Source organism: Sminthopsis crassicaudata, chromosome 1 (genome assembly GCF_048593235.1).
Source record: "Sminthopsis crassicaudata isolate SCR6 chromosome 1, ASM4859323v1, whole genome shotgun sequence".
Taxonomy (NCBI): domain Eukaryota; kingdom Metazoa; phylum Chordata; class Mammalia; order Dasyuromorphia; family Dasyuridae; genus Sminthopsis; species Sminthopsis crassicaudata.
Genome location: NC_133617.1, coordinates 604,783,493 through 604,805,407, shown reverse-complemented (window position 1 = coordinate 604,805,407; position 21,915 = coordinate 604,783,493). Strand labels below are relative to the sequence as shown.

Here is a 21,915-nt window from a genome sequence, read left to right as displayed (position 1 = left end):
TATTTACTTTTCATTGCACTTTTTTTTCCCCCTAAATCAATTCAGCCAACACTTTATAAAGTTTTTCTCTGAATAGGGCATCATATTAACTATCAAGAATTCAAAGACATATATGTCATAGTCTCAGAATTTAGGGAATTTGCCTTCTCTATGGGATCAGCTTTTTGTTAGAGGCAATATGAGGAGAGAGTGTGTATATTAGGTCCTGGCAATCAGCCAAGCTTTTATTTGGGACTTTGTCTGAGCAGAGCCAGAAAAAAAAAAAAAAAAAAAGTTAAGGATTTAGATGGGAAAGAAAAAGCATTATAGACATCAGAGATAGCTTTTGTGAAATCACATAGGTAATAGAAGGCATGCCAAATCTGGGAAACAACCCTAGTATTCTAGTGTTCTTGGAATGTAGAGTCCAGGGAGTAATGTAAAACGAGGCAAAACACTTTAGTTGAAGCAGATTCAAGAGGGCCTTGAATGCCAGGTTAGAAATTTTATATTTTATCTTGGCTACAGTAGGGAAGCCACTGAAGGTTTTTAAGCAGGGGACACATTTAGCAGACTTGTGTTTTCAAAAGATTGTAGAATCTTAGCATTTGAAGGGACTTTTTAGTTCTGGAATTAGAATCTCAACTGCATAATTGACATCACCCAACCTTTTCTGGAATCCCTCTTGTCAGAAGGAGGCCATTGTGTCCTAAGGTAACCCAATTTTTTGTTGCCATTATGTAGAGTCTTTCCTTATATTAAAAGAAACCTAACTTTGTATTTCTTCACTTATTGCAACTAGATCTGCTATCTGAAGTCAAGACAAGGAAGTCAAATCCTGTTTTCCTAAAGAGCCTTCAAGTATTTGCAGTCAACTTTTATGTTCCTTCTTTCTTTTTCTTCGGTAGATTTACTGAACTTCTGTGTGGATTATGTGAAACATTAATGCCAGTGATCCTTGCATTATTCATTCAATTCTTATATTGATGGGCTCTTGGATCTTTACTGCTCAGGATGCCTTTCTCTGGGTATCTTCCAGTTTTGTCATTGTCTTTCTGAAAATGTCATCCAGAACAGAACACAATAATTTAGGTGTAATTTGATCAGAATAGTTAGTACAGAGAGATAGATAGTATGCTCCAGTGCTGGAGAATATGCCTCTCTGCACGCAATCTAAAGTTGCATTAGTTTTCAGATCTTACTGTTGATTTAGAGTCTATTATGTCTAATTTCAAAACCTAGTCCATGTCAGAGCCTACTTGTAAAACTGACTTAATGAAATTAGGAGTAAGACTTTACATTTATCACTATATTACATTAATCTTTATTGGATTCAATCCAATGTTCTAGCTTGACAAAATCTCTTTGAATCTTGATCCCATTGTTTAAGGTGTTAGCTATCCTGCTTAACTGTATTTCTCCTACAGAGTTGATAAGCATCCCACTCCTGTCTTTATGCAAGTCATTGATTAAAATAATAAACAGCATAGGGCAAAATATCAGTGTCTGGGCTGACTATATGGAGACTTCCTTTGAATTTGAATCTTTAATTGCTTTTGAATCCAAGCTCTACCAGTTTTGAAGTCACTTAAATATACTTTCATTGAGCTCTTATTTCTCTGTATTTTAAATAAGAATAGGAAAGGGAAGGTAAAAAGAATGCATTAGGAAATGAAAATGTGAGGAAAATTGGGGAAAATCTTACATTACTAAGGTGTGTAAATGGAAGACTATATAAACAGAGAGAGGCATGGGGGAATGGTTGATAGTTGAAACATATTTTAATCTGAACTAATGAAAGAAGAACAAGAGGGCTTCCAAAATTATTAAAGATTAATTTGAGATTAAATAAATTAAAACTAAAGAATTAATGGGTCAAAAATCCTATCAGTGGATATATAATTTTCATTAAAGATAATGACAGAAATGAGTTACATACCACAATGTTTTTGAATACAGCCAAAATAATTCTTACAAAAAATCATATGTCTAACCTTTTCCTCAACAAAAGAGAAAAAGAATAGATTGAAGAATCAGACATTGCACAAAAAATCTAGGAAATCAACAATTTAAAAACCCCAGTTAGAAACTGAAATAGAAATACTGAAAATCAAAAAACGAGGTTAACAAAATTGAAAACAAACACTTATTGAATTACCAAGATTAAGAGCTTGCACTAAATAAGCTACTGGCTCTTTTGATTAAAAAAAGAAAAAACACATTTTCCTTATCAAAAATGAAAACAAGTGGATTGACTACAAATGAAGAAATAAAGGAAATTATTAGAAACTATTCTGCTCCATTATGTGCTAATAAAACTGATGATTTAATGTAAATGGAAGAATATTTGCAGAAATTATATAATGTTCAGTACAATAGAATAAGAGGACTTAAGCTAATCTTAGAAAAAGAAATTGAACAAGCCCCAAATGATTCCCAAAGGAAAAAATAAACAATATAAACAAATATATTTACCCAGTTTAAACATTGAATTTTATCAGATCTTCAAAGTAAAATGAAATACATTGTTACATAAGCTGATTTTGTTTAAAAAGGGGTGGGGATAAGAGAGGGTCCCACCAAATTTTTTGTGTTCCAAGTCTGATCTTTTTACCTAACCCAAGAAAAATAAAATTTTGTTACTGTTGTTCAGTTCAGCCATGTCAAATTTTTTCTGACCTCATGGCTTTCCACTATTTTCCTAAAGTCTGCCCAAGTTCATGATCATTGTTTCCATGACACTCTGTAACATTTCATCATCCACTGTCCCTTTTCTTTTTTTTTTCCTCAATTTTTCCCAACGTCAAGATCAAGTTCTGTCTTCTCATTATGTGGCTAAAGTATTTAAGCATCAGCTTCAGTGTTTGATCTTCCAATAAATAGTCTGAATTAAATATTGACCAATTTGATCTCCTTGCTCTCCAGAGTATTCTCAGAAGTCTTTTCCAGCATCACAAAACACCAATTCTATGATGTTTAACTTTCCTTATTGTCTTACCTTTATAGTCATATATTGCTACTGGAAAAACCATAAGTTTTACTTTACATTCCTTAGTGAGCAAAGTGATCTCTTTGATTTTTTTTTATTGTGCTGTCCAAATTTGCTGTAGCTTTTCTTCCAAGGAGCAAGTGTCTCTTAATTTCATGACTACAGTTGCTATCTGCAGTGACCTTTGAGCCTAAGAACATAAAATTTGAAATTGCTTCCATTTCTTCTCCCTTTATTTGCCAAGAAGTTATGGGACCAGTTGCCGAGATCATAGATTTTTTTTTTTTAATTTATGTAGTTTCAATATAGCAAGATAACTATAAACCAATATTCCTAATGAACTTTGATGCAAAAAATTAAAATAAAATATTGGCAGAGCAACTCTATATTTTACAGAGTTTATAAACTATGATCAGATTAGATTTATATCATTAATATAGGGTTATTTATGAGTTGAGCTTTGAAGCAATCTAAGGATTATAAAAGAAAGAGATATAAAGGAAGACTGTAACTGTATGGGACAGCCTGTGCCAAGGAAGAAAAAAGAGATAGAATGTTATAGGTGAGGTACAAGAAAACAAGTTTATTTAGATCCCAGAGAATGTGAAAGGGAAGTCCTTTATAATTAATCTGGAAGGGTAGGTTGAAGCCATAGGCAAACAAGATGAATTCACACATAATCAAGCTGTTGAACAGCTGTTGAAAACCTATTTGATCTCTTCAGATGGACGGCCTCAGTTCATGAATAAATGACTTCCATAAATATTTTGCATAGGTAAAAAGTAAGTATTATAGGTTAGTAGCTATTGATTTTCTCTTGTTAGGTAGGATTTGAATGTTAATCTTATATTCCAGTCTAGAGAACAATATAGATTTCTTTAGAATATCACTCATTATTAAAGGCATCCCTTGTAGAGATTTTAAGGGTTTTTTTTTGATCTAGTTATTTAATATAATTAATAAATATAATTTAAGTTAAACATTACATATCAAATTATATTTGAAGCATACATCTAATTACTACTAATAATGATAATTTCATTTGCAGCATGCCTTCCTACTGAGAGGTTGTTAAGATGCAACAAAGTTAAAAGCAAAATAAACTTACTTACTGTTACTCAAGAAACTTTTATCTCCCTTTAGTGTATTTTCATTATCTATCTTTTTGTCTCCAGAATTCTCTTCTTCATCTCTCTGTCTCCTGGCCTCCCAGGGCTTCTTTCAAGTCTCTGTTGAGAACTCATCAATAAGAAGTCTTTCCCAGCCCCCCTTAATAATAGTATCTTCTCCGTGTTCATAATCTCCTTTTTATCCAGTTTATAGCTTGTTTATATATAGTTCTATATTATCTCCTCATTAAATTGTGAGCTCCTTGCCTTTCTTTGTATCCCCAATACATACCACAATTCCTGGTACTTAGTAGGTACTTAATAAATGTTTGATGACATAATTTGCCATTAAATGAAGTGAAATGAAATAGAGGCATATGGAACTGGTTGAGGGAATTTATATAATATTATATATTATAATTTATATAAATTTATATAAAATCAGGAAGCTCATTTGGAATCGAGAAGTTAAAAAAGTAGTAGCCAAGTACCTAAGTAATATTTGGTCTTGGTCTCAGACTTGATTTCTTCTCTCCTTACCCTTGTTTGGAGAAGGATCTTGTGAACTTCCTGGGACTGGAGGATTTTAACTTTTCATTAATGTACTAGCAATACTCATGGAACAGCAATGACAGATAGCCCTGTCTGTATCGGTAGCTAGAACCAAATTAAACCAAACCAAACCAAAAAAAAAAAAAAAAAAAAAAAAAAAAGCCAAAAATAGCTACTCTGAGGAAAGAAGGCAGTTTCAGGGTTCCAGGGAGCCCAGCAGAGAAGCAGCAGGGGCTTCAGAAATATTCCATGCAGGGGAGGAAAGGACTTTTAAGAACCAACAACTCTGACTTTCCCTTCTACCATGTGTGAACCCTAAACTTAAAACCCACTTTCCATGTATTCTCTATATAGTCCTGAGAAGTGTATGAGATGGGAAATGTTTCATTTAAAGAATGAGCAAACTATCTCTTATAGGCTAAATCTGGCCCTATGAGCTCTTCTTCTGTAGTAAATAGTTGCTTTCTAAGAGCTAATTAAATCTGGATGATTAATTAATTTAAAAAGATAACTGTAAGCACACTGAGGGAGCACATTTGGAGTTACTTTTAAGTTATAGATTTAGAGAAGATACCCTGAAGGGATAGTCCTAGATTTTCCAGGGAGAATCAAATCTGCCTTTTGGATATCCAACCTGTGTTACAAGTGGAAGTTGGGAATATAACTCATGCTATATTCAAAAGGAATGCCATACAAATTTTTTTGGGGGGAATGATGCTGAGGAATGATACTAGCATCTGGAGGAGATAAAGATAGATTCAATTATAAGGTATCACTTCAGCAGAGTTTTGAATGAAATAAAACAATCTAGGAGATGGAGATGAAGGGACAGTGCATTCCATGTATGTCAGAGAGTCAGCAGAAGGATACAGACATAGTAGGATTATTTGTGAAGGAGACCAAGAAAGCTAGTTTTACTGTCTTCAAGAGTTACTTGTGGTAATGTTAAAAAGCCAAGTGCATGAATTCATAGGAAATCAGTAAACCTTGTTGAATGGCATAGTCAGACCTATGCTATAGGATAATAAGCTGGAAGGAAGATATCTTGGAGAGGGATGAAACTTGAGGCAAGAAAACCAATTAGGAGTTATTGTCAGAATTCTGGTGAGAATTGATGATGTAAGTGGTAGTGTGCTCATGTGAATAAAAAAAGTTGGAGAGTTGACTTAACTTTTTATCATTTTTCCTATTAGTTTGAATTTATTCATATATTTCAGTTATTTAAAAATCATTATTTTTTTATTCAAAACAAAATAAGAAATTAAAAAAACAGTTTTGGATAGGAGGGATGTGATGAAATGATGATAATGAAATGAAAATGATAAGACTTGGCAACTGAATAACTGTGGAGTGAGGAAGTGAGACATTAATCATAATGTTAGGGTATGCATTGGTTATTTCAAGAATGGTGGTATTTTAAATGAAAATAGAGAAGTTTGGAAGAGCTGTGTGTTTTGTGGGGAAAATAAAGAATTTAGTATTGGACATGTGCAATTTGAAATCTCTGAGAATATAACCAGCTTGAAATAGCCATAAACCAATTAGAGATATATAACTAGAATTGAGAAAAGACTATTACAGAATATATAGATGAGTCATCTGTACAAAGATATTAAACTCGTGGGAGCTAATAAAATTGTCAATTAAGAGAATATGGAGAGAGAAGAGCCCCAATACTCTTGGGATACACCCACAGTTAGGTTTTTGTGATGTGGCTGATAAGTTAGCAAAGAAGATTCAGAAAGAGGAAGAAGAGAACTCCAAGGGAGTAGTGTCACACAAATCCATAGGAGAAGAGTATGTACAGCGAGAACAATGTCAGATGCCTTAGAAGAGTTAAGAAGAATGAGTGTTGAGAAAGGGCTATCGGCTATCAATGAATTCAGAGATCACTTTTTTTTCCTTTTAAAAATATTATTTGCTTTTATCAGCCAAGATATACCTTTTCATCTTCTTATTCCAACAGTCCTCTAATTCCTCTTTTCCATTCCCCCAGACCCTCGAAAATTGAGAACACAAAAACAACATACAAACATGTATAGTCAATCAAAATAGATTTCCACATTGGTCATGTCCAAGAATTTTTATCTCATTCTTCATCATTTATCTCATTCTCTTCTCTTACCAAGAGATGGGCACCACATTCCCACCCATTAGTTTCCTGTACTTTGGGTTGTTCATTTTGTTGATGAGTTAAGCATAATATACTCATGCATTCTAATTATGTGGGGATCAGTAAGTAGAGATTAAATATTAGCTAGGTGGCACTGTGTGAGAAGGCTGTCTTCTGGAGAAAATGGAAGGGACTGAGATCAAGGGGGCATATTGAGGGGTTGGCTTTGCTAAGCAGAAGTGTATTTGCTCATCTTCTGTGTGGTCTATATAGTAGATCATATTTGATTGACCATTAATGTCTACTAGTGAGATGGAAGCATCAAGTCAGACTTATACTCATCAGTACATGTAATCATTCTATTATTTGACAAGTACAGTTATCTATGCAGTGAAACAAGCAGCAACCCCTATTAGAAAGAACCACCAAACTGATTCCTGAAGGTTCCAGTAAGCATATTTCCTCCTGGAGCTCATGACAAGGTTCCCTCTCTACCTAGCTGGAGGCCATGTTTCTCCCTTCGAGGTTGCCTTCTGGCAAGTCTCCATCAATTAGCACTGGCATTGAATGAACAGGAGATACTTGAATTTCTGTGTGTGGGAAAGGTCTGTCCTAATCATTAACTATGAGCAGACTGATGATTGGGATCTTTAATGATTTTTTGTGATTCTGGCTTAGAGTATTTACAAGTTACATCTAAGTATTTGTTGATGGTTACCTAATCTAATAATGAAAGGAAACTGCTGGTAAAAGCCTAAATTTTCTAATGTCATGAACGAATACACATGGTTTTTTATCTATTTTTTATCTATTTTTATCTAATAAGTCCTTAGGAAGCACTTATTAGTTGTTTACATTCTTACACATCCATACCCATTATTACCAAACTATGTGCAAGTGCTTATTATAGAAGAAAATACCAACTTATTATATAACAACTACTTTATCACAAAATGGAGACTGAAAATGGATTTGCCTGTGCTATGTTAACGTATTTGTTCATATATTAACATGTCAGACTTCTTTGTAGTGGGAAGAGTTTTCTATTCATCAGACTGGAAGTAGAAGAGGAGAAAATCAAGGATAATTGTTAAAGACATAGAGATATAAATAGGTATAATGTATCTATTTTATTAATATGTAATATAATGAAGGCACATAATTATAAAAATTATAATATGTAATAATAATAAAGATATAAAGATATAGAGAATGTTATCTGTATTCTTATGCAATAGAAAGATCATTGAACTTAAGTAAAGCCTTGATTCAAGTACCAAATGTGCTGCTTAGTAACATTGTAACCTTTCCTCTGCTAGGAAAAACCTAGACCTGCAAAAACAGATATTGCATTAGATAAAGCTTAACTTTCTCCCTATCTTTGAAATTTTTGTGTTTTTATATATTTGTATTTATATGAGTTTGTACAGAGTATTCACCTGGGTCATTTGCTTCTTCAGTCAGTATTCAAGTCAAGATAACAATAGCCTTGTAAACTCCGTCAAATATGTCATAATTTTATATTAAAAGCTCTTCCTGTACTTTCCTCTTATAGATGTAAGAAATTAGTATGTAGTCACTAATGAAAATGAAAAAAATTAATTCAAATCCTTTTATCTGTCTAACTTGGTAACTTGATCTTGAAAAAGTGGTTTGTTAGTCTGCAGATCTCAGAAGGTTATATGACCCAATCTCTTTATTTTGAATAGACTGCCCAAACACAAAAATGTAAAACCACTTAATATTTTTAATAATTTTTGATTGAGAAAAGTCCATCTTAAATCAGCTAAAGAAGTTGCTTCTCTTCTTTTCTTTAAAGAAAAAAAAAAAAAAACCTTCATTAAACAGTTAAAACTCCCCCCCCCCACCCCAGGCTGGGCAAGTGACTTGCCCGGGGTCACACAACTAGGAAATGTTAAGTGTCTGAGACCAGATTTGAACTTGGGTCCCCCTGAATTCAGGGCTAATGCTCTATCCACTGCGCCATCTAGCTGCCCCAGTATTAAACTTTAAAATACTAAAATGTGATCTAAATAACTTCTTGATTTGCAATAAGTATATGAACTATTTGCTTAATTGGAAAACAGCTGATGTTGTAAGCTGAAAGGAGCCACAGAGAACATCTACTTTCAATCTCCCATGTTTGATTGATGAGAAAATTGAGGCTCTGAGAAAAAAGTTAAGTCTGTCTCAGTTCCCATGGCAGTATATAGAGGAACTGGGCTTTGAATCCAGCTCTCCTGTTGAGTAATATACATTCCATTTCACTATGCTGCCCCCTGTTATTATGCCAGAAATTACTTTTTAAAGTAAAATATCCCATTGTCAACATTATTATTAAAAATAATATACTAAATCCTCATTCAAACAGATCAATGTGAAACTCAGTTCAAATGGACAAGCATTTATTAATCACCACCTATGTTCAGGATAGGGACAGCTAAGGGGGGTAATGGATTTTCTTGGAATCAGGAAAATCTGAGTTTAAATCTCACTTCAGACACATAGTGCTGTGTGTCCCTGGACAAGTCATGTAACCCTGTTTGCTTCGGTTTCCTCATCTGTAAAATGAGTTGGAGAAGGAATGGCAAAGAACTCTAGTGTTTTTGTCAAGAAAAACCCAAATGATGTCATGAAGAGTCAGATATGACTGAAAAATGCCTAAACAACAACAGTGTTTAGGGCATTGTGCTAGATATAGGTGGTATGAAGCTTTAATATCTCATACTCTTCTCCAAAAACTATAATCAGATGATAGCATATTGTTAATCATTATCATATATTAGAATATATGAAGATAGGAGATATCAAACATTTTGGGGATAAAGGATTCACTATTAAGTGGGAGGTTTAATGATTTATTAGTGGAATTGGGCATTAAAAAGAAAGATATCAATAGTTATATATGAGAAGAGTCCATTCTGGGTATGAGATAAAATGTTCACAAAAATACAAAAATTACAGAAGGTAGGATGATAGTAGATGTTCAACACTTTGGTATGAAGAGAGCACTAGAGGAGAGGAGAGAGATGAGGTTGAAAAGTAGATTGGGATGAGTTTTGGAAGGCTTTGGGTTTCAGATTAAGAACTTTTTGTGTTTTTTTGTGAAGACTGTAGGCAGCTACTGATTATTCTTTAAACTTAATAATTTCCCCATGCATTAATTTACCTTTTTCCCCATTCTCTGTGCATTTAATGATATTTGTGCCTCATTATCTTTGTGCATTCTCTCCCATAGCTCTGGGATGTTTTTTTCGTCTCTGTTTAGCCTCATGGAATTCCTAACCTCCTTTAAAAGTTCAGTTTAAGTGTTATTTCCTCTATAAGACCTTTATTGATTCATATAATTTTATATTATCTTCAGTCCCATCAGCCTGTAGTTACTTATCTATTAACATATTGTATCCCCTTAATTAATTGTAAGCTTATTGAAGGCAGGGATTGGCTTATTTTTGTATCCCCAGTGACTAGCACCACCATTTCAAGTACTTAACAAGTGTTTAATAAATGGCTCTTGATTGATTTATAATATTTGTTCATCTTCTACATGGACTTTAGCACAATGTTTTATTTATACATGGAAATAAATGGTCATATCTCTTAGTATGTATCTTACTTTGGAATTCCATTCACTCTACTTGACATTCAAGATGCTAAAATATCATTTAGTCCATTCAGAGAGAAAATTTACTTAAATGGACCTTAGTGGCCTGAAGGATTGGACGTGTCTCTCCAAAGTAAGCAATTTACTTCTTTCTCACACTCAAGATACAACCTTTTATTTCATATGATTTACTGTTCCACTTATGTTGCTGGTTTGACCTTTATTGTCATAGGAGCAGGAAAGACGCTTTCTCAGATAATAAATAATTCATTCTCCATGAAGTCACTATAGGTTGCTGAAATAATTTTGAGTTTCTTCATTTGTAGAATACCTAAAACTTGTATGTAGATGGTACTTAATCTCCAAACTACCCATTTAATTCTTTATATATAAACTGTTCTGCATTCTTAATCTTAAATGGGATTTAGTCTGTCTTCACATCTTCATTTTCCTCATCTTTGTCTGCAGTCTGCAGGATCCAAATTTTAAGTCTTGTATTTGTAGTTATCTTTGCAATGAGATTCATTACTAAACACAGAATTTTTTACTATGAAAGTCATATATCGGTTGCTAATTTTAAACTCTCAATCATGTGAAACCCAAAGCTCATGTAGCCTTTCACTAATGTGATATACCATGGCTCTTATTAAGCAATTTTGACACAGTTCAAAAGGTTAAATTTGTTTCTTCAATTTTTTTTAAACCAATGACTGAAAGGCCTGTTTCTGGCCAACAAACATTTAGCCTACTGTAGAAAAGAAAAGGAAAAGTGTAACTGACAGTTTTTCATAAAATTATTAGGAATTTACTAAAAGCCATAGATAAACTATGGCTTGCATTTTGTTAAGTATGGTGGCTATTAGCAAGAGAGGTGAAATGCTGTGAAGAAAAGAATACTTGTTTCAAAGTCAGGAAAACTGAATTTAAATCTTAGTTCTAGCACTTACTAGTCATATGATTAATTGCAAATTACTTCAGCTCTCTGATCTCACTTCTTATTTCTTTATCTTCTCATTCTATTTATTCATTTAATTAATTAATTGGCTAGACCTGTGATTTCCATGGGTATAGAAAATCCCTACAGAGGAAATTTTCTCTCTAGCCATAGATTAGTATTCTATAGCCCCTTGTAGTCTTTAGAGTGTTGCCTGGCCTTCTCAGAGCTATGTTTGCTCAGAGTCACAATACAATGCATCCAACATGAGTCAGAGATGAAACTTGTATCTAGGTCTTCCTGATGCCCACATTCTACCCTGGAGAATTTTCATGAAAAAAATTTTCAGCCACAAAATGCCATTGTGAGTTATGGTGCTTTATTGGCAAAATAGAAATGGAACCAGAAAAGAGCAGGTGACACCAGAAAAAGAAAGCACATAAATCCTTTGTTTTAGATTAGATTTCATTTTAAATATTGAAAACACATTTCACTTCTGGTTTTCCCCATCTTCTGTCCCTTGACTGGACTGATACTCAGAATCCTGTTTTTGTAGATGCCACATTTAGTCATCATGAGAGTTAGGACATTGAATGGGTAAGGGAGTATTAGCAGAGTAATGATTACTAAGTGATTTGTAGGAGAACAAAAACTGACCTTGGAGTCATGAGAGATGGGATCATCAAGATCATGTCTGAATACTGATCCTACCACTTAGAGGTTAGATAACTTTGGTAAAAAGCTTCACATTTCTAGGCCTTGGTTTTATCCTTTATAAAATGTGAATTTTACGCTAGGTTAACTCTAAAGGTTTTCTAATCTCTGGCTTTCTTTGATTTTTCTTGAATGCCCTCTTTTCAGATTTCTTTATCATGTGCCCTAAATGGTGCTTCTTGACCACCTTGCCAGAGAGTATTTTTCTTGACAGATGACTGTGTGCTTATTTTGTAAATAATTTTGTACAGCACCTCCATGCAGGGCTACCTTCCCAATTCCCATTCCAATCATCAGACTATGTGCAGAGTGCAGATGGTGAATATGTCCTCAAGGAATAACCTTAGAAATAGCTGAAGTTTTCTACTACTGTAATGAAGATTCCACTAGTGTGCTGTTCATTGATTCATAGTTATAATTAGCTAGCCTTTCTAAAGTCTAAATTAGCTAGCCTAACTAGGAATAGCAAGGACAGTTGTTACAGAATTATCCCTTAAACTCTTCTCTTCACACACTAGGTCCCTTGGTAGAGTGGTTTCAAGCTTAGAGAGCACATTTAGCCAAAGTGTAAATATATAGTCCCTGGTCCCTTGAAATCTTTTTCCCCTTTATTCCCTGAGGGGATCCAAGTAGGTTCCATTGTAGTCCTAGAGAGATCTTTCCTGTTTGTATATAGTTTGTCCTTCACTTGTCTTAGCTCCTGTTACAGATGTAGTTGCTATTTACTCTCTCCTCCCCTTCATCCTCCCCACACCAAAGGGTCATTCAGTCTCAGTGACCATTCAGTCTCTTTCAGTAACCAGCATTGACTAGATTATTGTTCTAATGTGTGATTTCCAATTGGCTTGGTCAGATGAGTATTTGCTTTTTTTTCCAGTTAAGACATTAACTCTGCTATGTCATCTACTTTTAGCTAATGGTAGAAGTACTTTATTCCTTAAACATTGATTAAGGATTTATTCTCAACTTGTTCCTTAAATAGCTTGCTCCATTTTTGATTGAGTCCAGCTAGCTAATTGGGCCTTCTATGATGCTATCAATTGAAGTTAAGAGAGTGTTGTCTTTCCTTAAATATGTAATTTGTAAATGTAGTACCCAATGCAGAGTAAGCATTTAACACATCTCAAGTGACTTTTATTTACTTTACTGTGTAAATATTGCCTTCCTGCACAGAATACTAATAGTCTTGATTGGAAAATAAGGATTCCAAAAATGGGCTGGGTTTGGGAGAAAATATGATTATTCCTGAATTGGTGGTCATCTAGACTCTACTTGAATATTGTTATTGGAAAACTCATTTAGTTTCAGAACTTTCTATTTATTTTAATTTGCTTTAATTTTTAGAGAATTCTTCCTTATCTTGAATTCAAATGTGACTCCTTAGTCACTGTCACCTTTTATCCTAAAGTCTTCTTTCCTAGTTTCATAGGATGCTTTTTTTCATTAAATTCCAATGAATATATCTTTAAAATCCCCTAAATAATAAAAAATAAGTTACTGAAGGTATTGAGTTTCTTTAAGTTCAAAGTTATATTACTTCCCTGGTCATTTCCTTGCAACCTCTGACCTCCTTTTATTATTGAAGATTTTGATATTTGTGGGAAGACTCACAGTAGATGAAATTGTATATGTAATGTTGTATTTTTTAGCACATAACTGTTGTGTATGGGAGCCACCTGCCAGTGGCTGCTGGAGGTCTAACTCAGACCTGTAGAATGGATCTCTTCCTGTGAAAGGATGATGATGATAAAAGGAGACTGAGAGACAGTTGAGTTGTCTGACCTCTCTCCTCTTCCCTCTGCCTCCAATTTATTTCATTCTCAGTCCACAAACAACACCTGTTCAGTAAAGACTGCCCCCAAAACTCCCTCAAGGGTTACAATCCACCGCTTTGGGGGCTCTCTGAGAATTGAACTGCCCTTTCACCCAGGCATGGTCCTTAACACATAACAAAGGCTTGATGGAGTCACATTCTGTATTATCCCCTATAAATGAACTAGTAAAAATGAAGAACACATTTCTTTAGATTCCTGAGGAATGCTAGCTTTATTTATCGTCACCTTTCTGATTCTAATTGTTCAGGAGACAATATGATCTGTAAACTTGGTAGTTGAAGAACCTTCAATACATCTTTGTAATGGCTTTCTTGTTGTTTATTGAAGGGACTAATTAACTTTGATTATTGCACTAATATTGTGGCACTTTGACAGCCCTTCAGATTTATGACTCTGGGAAAATAAACAAATGAAATGCAGGTGCTGAAGCAGAAAGAATAAGTTATTACTGAACTTTAATTACTTGCAATGTGTAGCCAGGAGAGAATTAGTTGATGAATTACAGGATGCTTAAAATTTACATCAAATTGTGAGCAATATGCAGGTTAAAAAAACAGAAAGCTGCTGTTTAAAATAGAAAGTGATCAGATGCATATATACTAGGTATGATGCCAGTATTATTATTATTAATAGCCCACATTTTCTTATGGCTTTATTATTTGCAAAGCAATTTGTTTAAAAAAAAAACCCCAGGAAATAAGGCAACTATTGACATTCCATTTTTACATATTAGGAAACTGAGGCTTACTGAGGTTGTGATTTATTCAGTATTATATTGCAACTTTGTGGCCAAGGTGGCATTTAAACTCAAGTCAGGAGTTTCCTCTTGATTCCAACATTCTTTCTAGAACTTTAGTACCAACTTTCATCATTTTTGAAAGAAAACATGGACAAAGTTGCTATTGAAATTTCTTTGATTTTTATATTGAGATTGGTTCTCATCATATCAGGCACTTTTAGCAAGCCTGATTGTGATATGATAAGCATTATCCCAGACAGTTGTTTGGCAAATAAAATCATTAATATTTTATTAAAACTATAATCTGGCACAGTAAATCCATAAGTATTATTTTTGAAAATAGTAGTTCATATTTCCATAGCATTTTACTGCTTGCAAAATGCTTTCCTTATAACATTTCTGTGAAGAGAGTAGTGCAAGATTATAATCCTCATATTAATATAAATGAAGAGACTGAGATTTAGAGTGAAGTGAACTGCTTAAAATCACACACCTAGCAAGTGGTGGTACTGAGACTTGCACACCTGATTGCAGGACCAAAGCAGACAAGCTCCAAGCACAGGATTTTATGAAAGATTATGTAATAATTATTTTCATAGTATTTTTCCATTCCCTTCATCCCCCCAATTTTGAAACAACTTCTGAATCATTAAATAACTGAGTTAGAACAAGCTATAGTTTACTGTTTTCTAATTGTTTGATAATTAGTAATCCATGTATAGTATGATAATTCCATTTAGTTCTTTCTGAGCTCTAAATCAATGATCTAAATCAATCTTAAGAACTTAGACATCCCACTCCATAACAATTCAGGGGAAATAGAAATTTATTGTAATGATATAATGCCTGTTTTTGCTCCCTTCATGCTTTCAATCTAGGGCAAATTGAGATATTTTTGAGGTTGCCTAGTGCAGTGTTTAGTAAATAATAGGTGTTTTATTATTTTGCTTCCTTAGTCTATCTAACTTTATATACTACTGAATCATCATATAGATCCATGGCTCCAGAAAACCATTCTTTTACTGCTGGTCCTGTTGTGACCTCGAATCCTGGTCCTAGCAACTGGCTATTGATTTGTCCATTGTGATTCATCTTTACCTAACACAGTCTCTGTACGAGAGCCTCCTCTTTTTTCCTCTTGTGGTACTCTGCCATGTGATTCTATTTTTGGGGGACTGGAAACCTGCCTAATGCCTCAAGTTCCCATTATTGAGTCTTTACTATTTCCTATTGGGGTCCTCTGAAACTGGCATGCCTCCTGTTTACTTGTCATAGGAACATGACTACTTTCATATTGCTCTGATGGCTCAACAAATGGCTGGCTTATCTTAGTATGTTAGGATGCTTACTTATTACCTTAATTTATAGTTAGAGGGCATCTCATAGCTACACTTTCAGATAAGACCTTAATTAGTACTTTGGGTGATAGGTTTTTTCATTGTCAGATCTTCCTTGTAATTTGTTGGATTGAAATCATCTCTCTCATTTACTCCTGATAGCCACTGACACCCAAAATACATGACCTACTAGTCTTTACTACTGTCTCCAGAAATGTGCCTCTTTTCAGACTCAAACCTGAAGGAACAGTGCACACTTGTTCAGTGCCTTGCAGTTTCTAGTTGTGGTGTCCATCAACATTTCTCCATAATAATTTATCTTAAATGAAGAAGGACAAATGGACAGAGAAGATATTTAGCAAGAGACAATGTCTACCATTAATCCTTATAGCTTGTACCTTAATGAGGTGGGGAAGTACCAGGTAGGTGTGATTTTGGATATTTCTCTAGGCCTTTATATACCTGTGTATTTATACTTTCTTAGCCTGATATATTGTGGTGGAGCTTTTCCTTCAGATATGCACCCTGTGTATGGAGGGAGTGGGAAGTGGAGAATGGGGATTTCTTTTGTCTATTTCATGATTGTTATTACTAGCTCTCAGATGCCCAGGATGCACAGCATCACACTAAGATCCAACATAGTAGGCCCTTGTAATTCCCTGAGCCTATGACCTACCTTGCATGATTGTTGTTGTGAGGATCAAATGAAATAATGTTTACAAAGTGCTTAACCAAGTGCCTGTGCATAATAGGCATTATATAAATGCTCTTTTTTCCCTCCCTTCCTCTTTTCCTTCTGCCTTCTCTTCCCTCCTCTTCCCTCATTTCCTTCTTACTTGTCTTCGTCTATCTCATTCCCCTTTTCCCTCTTCTTGCCTTCTCCTTTCTTCCTCCTCCTCTTTCCCTTCATTTCAACTTTCCCTTCCTCCTTTTTGCTTCTTCCTTTCCTTTTTCCATCCTCTAAATATTCCCTCATTCCTTTCATTCTTTTTCTTCCTTCCTTCCTCTCTTCATTTTCTCTCCTTTTCTCTCATTTTCCTACTAGTACATAATAGAAGTAGATAGGATTTGTCAAAAAATCAGTAACTGCTAAGCAAATTGAAAGGCCTTGCAAAATGAGCCATAGATCTTAGATACAAAAATACAAATCCTCTTATTTTAAATTATTCAAGTCAGAAAGATTGTCTTGTGCATACTTTGACACTCAGTACACCTCATCCAACTTATAGTTAATTAATAATAGTGATAAAGCTTGTCAACATATATGTCCATTGAAAGAGAAACTGGAAAGAGTGAAAATATCTCTATTGCCTTTCAGGATATTGCATACTCTTGTGGAATGAGACTTGATAATTTTTAATTTATTTGATCATTTATTACTTAGAAAAAGAGGAAATTAGAATTGCAAAATATGATTTGTTCTAATCTGAAAGAAATTGTCTGAAATAAATCTCTTTTTGAATGCTGGAAAGCCCATCATAGCCATGAAAAATATCAATACTTTTCAAAACTAGAATGATTGTTCTTGTTCACAGCTTAATTAACTTTAAGGCTTAATGAAATATAGTCTAGTGCTGTTGGTATACAGATTACTGTGATAAATACTGCAGTCTATGCTTTGAGAAGAGGAAATTTTGTGTTCTATTTAACTCTTTTCTAATTTGTATAGTTTTTTAATTGACTGAGACTAACAAAATTTTTGTTAATGATGTTTATTTCAAGTAATAGATATGTTTCTTGGAATAATTATATATTTTAAACTGTAGCTTTTCTTTTATTATTAGCTTTATTGCTATTACATTTCAGTTTCCCCCAAAAAATTATAATAATTTTGTTTAATTAATAGATTTTTTTTAACAAATGTTGAATATTTATTCTAAATACAAACATATATTTGGATTTATTCCACATAACATTGATGGGACCAATGTTATTCTGTAATACTTTTATTAATTGATATAATAAATAATCTCACTATTGTGTCATTTTATGATTTCCTGAACTGAAACTCAAATGGTTGGAAGCAACTTGAACTAATGCTTGAATCAAGCAATATCATCTCCTCATAGAAGCCATACTTTTTGTTTTCTATTCTTGGACAGTATTTCCAAAGAATTAACTGCCTCTATCATGTTGTTTCTACTAATGTCTCTTTCTGTCAGGCTCCCTCCGTCTTTTGGTACTGACAGAGACTTGGCTTCTCTCACAAGAAACTGTACCCCTGGCCATCCTTTCCAGTATATCTTGTACATTCTCTCATGCCCCTGAGACACTGGTACTAGGAGTCAGCACATTGCTTTCTCTTCATTGCCATCATACAATATTACTTCCCATTTCCTAACTTTAAAAGACCTGACAATCTTTCTATATTTATTAACCTCTGAATAATATTGGTTTTAAATTCACCTGTTAAAATCAGACAGGTTCCATGTTTGAAAGTGGATGTATCTGAGAGAAGACTGAAGTCATATTTTGAAGAGAATAGCATTTAGCTCTTGAATAAAATACACCTAGAAGAACTCTTTATACCCCAAAAAATATCAGTGTCAAATTTATTACTCTGATTATTCCTTCAATTCCTGTCTGTCAATAAAAAATGAATTGGTTATATTTTGTTGTTTAAAAGTCTAAAAGAAATGAAATTTCTGTTATATTTATAGATCCTTTGAAGTTTTGATAGCCCCATCTGAACCTGTAGTAGCAATTTTAAGGATGATTCTCAAAGAGAATCCCTGTTCTTTTTGAAGGGATTTTACCATATGTTCCCTATCACACTATGGATTACCAGATCTTCCTTCTCATCCACTCCCATAATTTTCTTCACACAACCTTAGTTGCACACAGAAATATAATATCTTTAATCTCACTATTCCCCTCAGCTTCTGTGGCAGCTCTGAATTTTATTTATCTGAATATAATCTAACAATCCATCTGTCTTATTGTGTCTATACCATATAGTACTTTCAGTTAAGCATTTCAGCTGTAGAATGTCCTCCATTCCTTGATCCCTTTACTAGTCCCCTTTGACTTATTGGTAGTCCTATATTACCTCCTCTATCCTTCATCCCATGCTGTTAAATTGTACTAGGAGGAAGTATGCGGTCTACCAATGGGGTTTGCTACAAGTGTTATTTAATGTCCGCTGGGTCCTTATCACAACAAGGCTTGAAAGAATATTGTATTTAGGAAGACATATTTAAATCTTACCTCAGACACTACTGAGGTGAACAAGTCACCTTCTTCTAGCCTCAGTTTCATCATCTGGAAAATGGAGATAAAATAGTATACCTATTTAACAGGGTTTCCCTGAAGAGTAAATGTGCAAAATAAAAAAAATGCTATACAAATGTTGGTAGTGATTATATGGGGCCGGAACTCTGAAAAGGTGTACTTGAATCTAGAACAGCAGGGTGCTTTTAGTTAAGTACTTATTTAGTGGGAGATGGTGGTTCTCTAAGCACATGCTTGATGTGATATAATGATGTGGTCAATCTAGGGCAATAGGTTGATGTGATGTTCTACAGCTGCACATACGCAGTGTGCTGTGGTGATGTAGTCTGCTGGGGTATTTAAGGGAGTCCCAGAGACAGAGGGTGCTCTCTCAGTCTTGGAGATCTCAGCCACAGAGAAGACTTCAGCCTCCAGATTCCGGAGTCCAGACTCCATCTTTGACCAGCCACGTGGTGGCTGCTCTCCTGTCTCCTTCACTTCACTCCTCCTCCTAAGCCCAAAGCCTTGGGCTCATCCTGAGGCCCACCAGAGAACTAGTCTGGACATTACAAGTTGTTGTGGTTGTGGTTGTTTTGACTCTCTGTAGTGAATTTTCATTTTTAAAAGAAATTATAATTTGTTGTTTTCAGTCAACAAAAATATCTCTTCTCCTTTCCACCCTGACCTTCCTACCCCAAACTGAAAACGACAGAAAAAACCTACCCCATATCACAAACATGTATAGTTAAGCAAAACAAATTCCTGCATTGGCCACATATATGCATATTTATATGAATATAGTATGTATATTTATATTTTATGTGTGTGTCTCATTTTGCACCCTTGAGTCTTTCATCTCTGTTAGGTGGATAGAATTTTTCATCATTAGGCTTCTAGAATTGTGGTTATTCATTAAGTTTAAAAGTCTCTATTTTAAAGATGTTTTCTTTACAATTTTTTTTTGTCATTGTATAAATTATCTTTTTGGTTCTGTTCACCTCACACTGCAGCAATTCATATAATTCTTCCCAAGTTTCTCAGAAGACATTCTCTTTGTCATCCTTTTATAGCACAATTGTATTCCATAACATTTACATGCCATGATTTGTTTAGCTATTCTCCAGTTTATAAGGCAGCCCCTCAGATTCCCATTCTTTGCCACTTCAAAAAGAATTACAAATTTTTGTGCATCCTAAGTTAATGTTCAGTTTGTTTAGTACTACTTCCACTCTTAATATATATATTCTCCCATTACTTCCTCTCCCTTTTCTCTTTTGAGAGAAGTGTATTTCTTTTACCCAGTTTTGTGTGTGTTCACTCCTTTGATCAGTTCAGATGAGAATAAGGTTCAAATATCAGGTGATTCCCCCCAACCCTCTTTTTCTTTTTTGTAGTTATGTGAAAAGAATAAAATTATATGAAAACTTTTTTAAATTACATTTTTTCAGCCAGAAAAAATATCTAAATCATATTTTTCATTTTATTCTGATGGTGGCTCCTTGAATTCTTTCTAGATGTGTCATTTAGTATTTTTTGTTTGATATGGAAACTCTGGATTTTGACTATAATATTCCTTAGAAGTTTAATTTGAGGATTTCTTTCAGAGGATGACCAGTGGATTCTTTCTACTTGTACTTTGCCCTCTAGTTTTAAGGGATCTAGGCATTATTAAAAAAAAAATTGATGCCTATAGGATGACAGGAAATGATAATGACAAATGTTGGAGGGGATGTGGGACACTAATACATAGTTGGTGGAGTTGTAAACTGATCCAACCATTATGGAGAGCAATTTGGAACTATGCCCAAAGGGTTATCAAAATATGCATAACCTTTGATCCAGCAGTGTTTCTACTGGGCTTATATCCCAAAAAGATCTTAAAAAGGGGAAAGAAACCCACATGTGCAAGCAGCCCTTTTTGTAGTGGCAAGAAACTGGAAACTGAGTGGATGCCCATCAGTTTGAGAATGGCTGAATAAGTTATGGTATATGAATGTTATGGAATATTATTGTTCTGTAAGAAATGACCAGCAGGAGGAATACAGAGAGGCTTGAAGAGACTTACATGAACTGATGCTGAGTGAAATGAGCAGAACCAGGAGATCATTGTGCATGGCAACAGCAAAATTATACAATGATCAGTTCTGATGGATGTGGCTCTTTTCAACAATGAAATGATTCAGGCCATTTCCAATGGTCTTGTGATGAAGAGAGCCATCTGCACACAGAGAGGACTGTGGGAATTGAGTGTGGATCACAACATAGTATTTTCATTCTTTTTGTTGTTGTTTGCTTGCATTTTATCTTATTTCTCATTTTTTCCTTTTTTTCATCTGATTTTTCTTGTGCAGCAACATAATTGTATAAATATGTGTGCACATATTGGATTTAAGATATATTTTTACCATTTTTAACATATATTGGATTATTTACATCTAAGGGAGGGAGTGGGGGGGAGAGGAGATAAAACTTGGATCACAAAATTTCAAGAGTCAATGTTGAAAAATTATTCATGCATATGTTTGGAAATAAAAAGATTTAATAAATAAAAAGAAAAAAATGATGCCTAGGCTTTACTTTTGGTTATGTTGTTCAGGTAGTTCAGTGATTCCTACATATATATCTCTCTCTATTTTTTATCTGGCACTTCTTTGTCAAGGTATCTCAAAAGTTACCATTGATTTCTTAAGTTGCTAGATACCTTTTCTCTTTCTTCTTTTAGGCTGTTTTGCAGCATTTGATACTGTTGCCTATATTTTTCTTTATCTCTCTATCTCTGCCTCTGTTGCTCTCTGTTCAT

General features: G+C 34.2%; 1 protein-coding gene across 4 annotated transcripts in view; it reads left to right on the top strand.

Moving 5' to 3' along the window:
* WWOX (WW domain containing oxidoreductase) overlaps positions 1 to 21,915 on the top strand; it is a 1,143,641-nt gene that overhangs the window by 81,431 nt on the left and 1,040,295 nt on the right. The window lies entirely within an intron of this gene.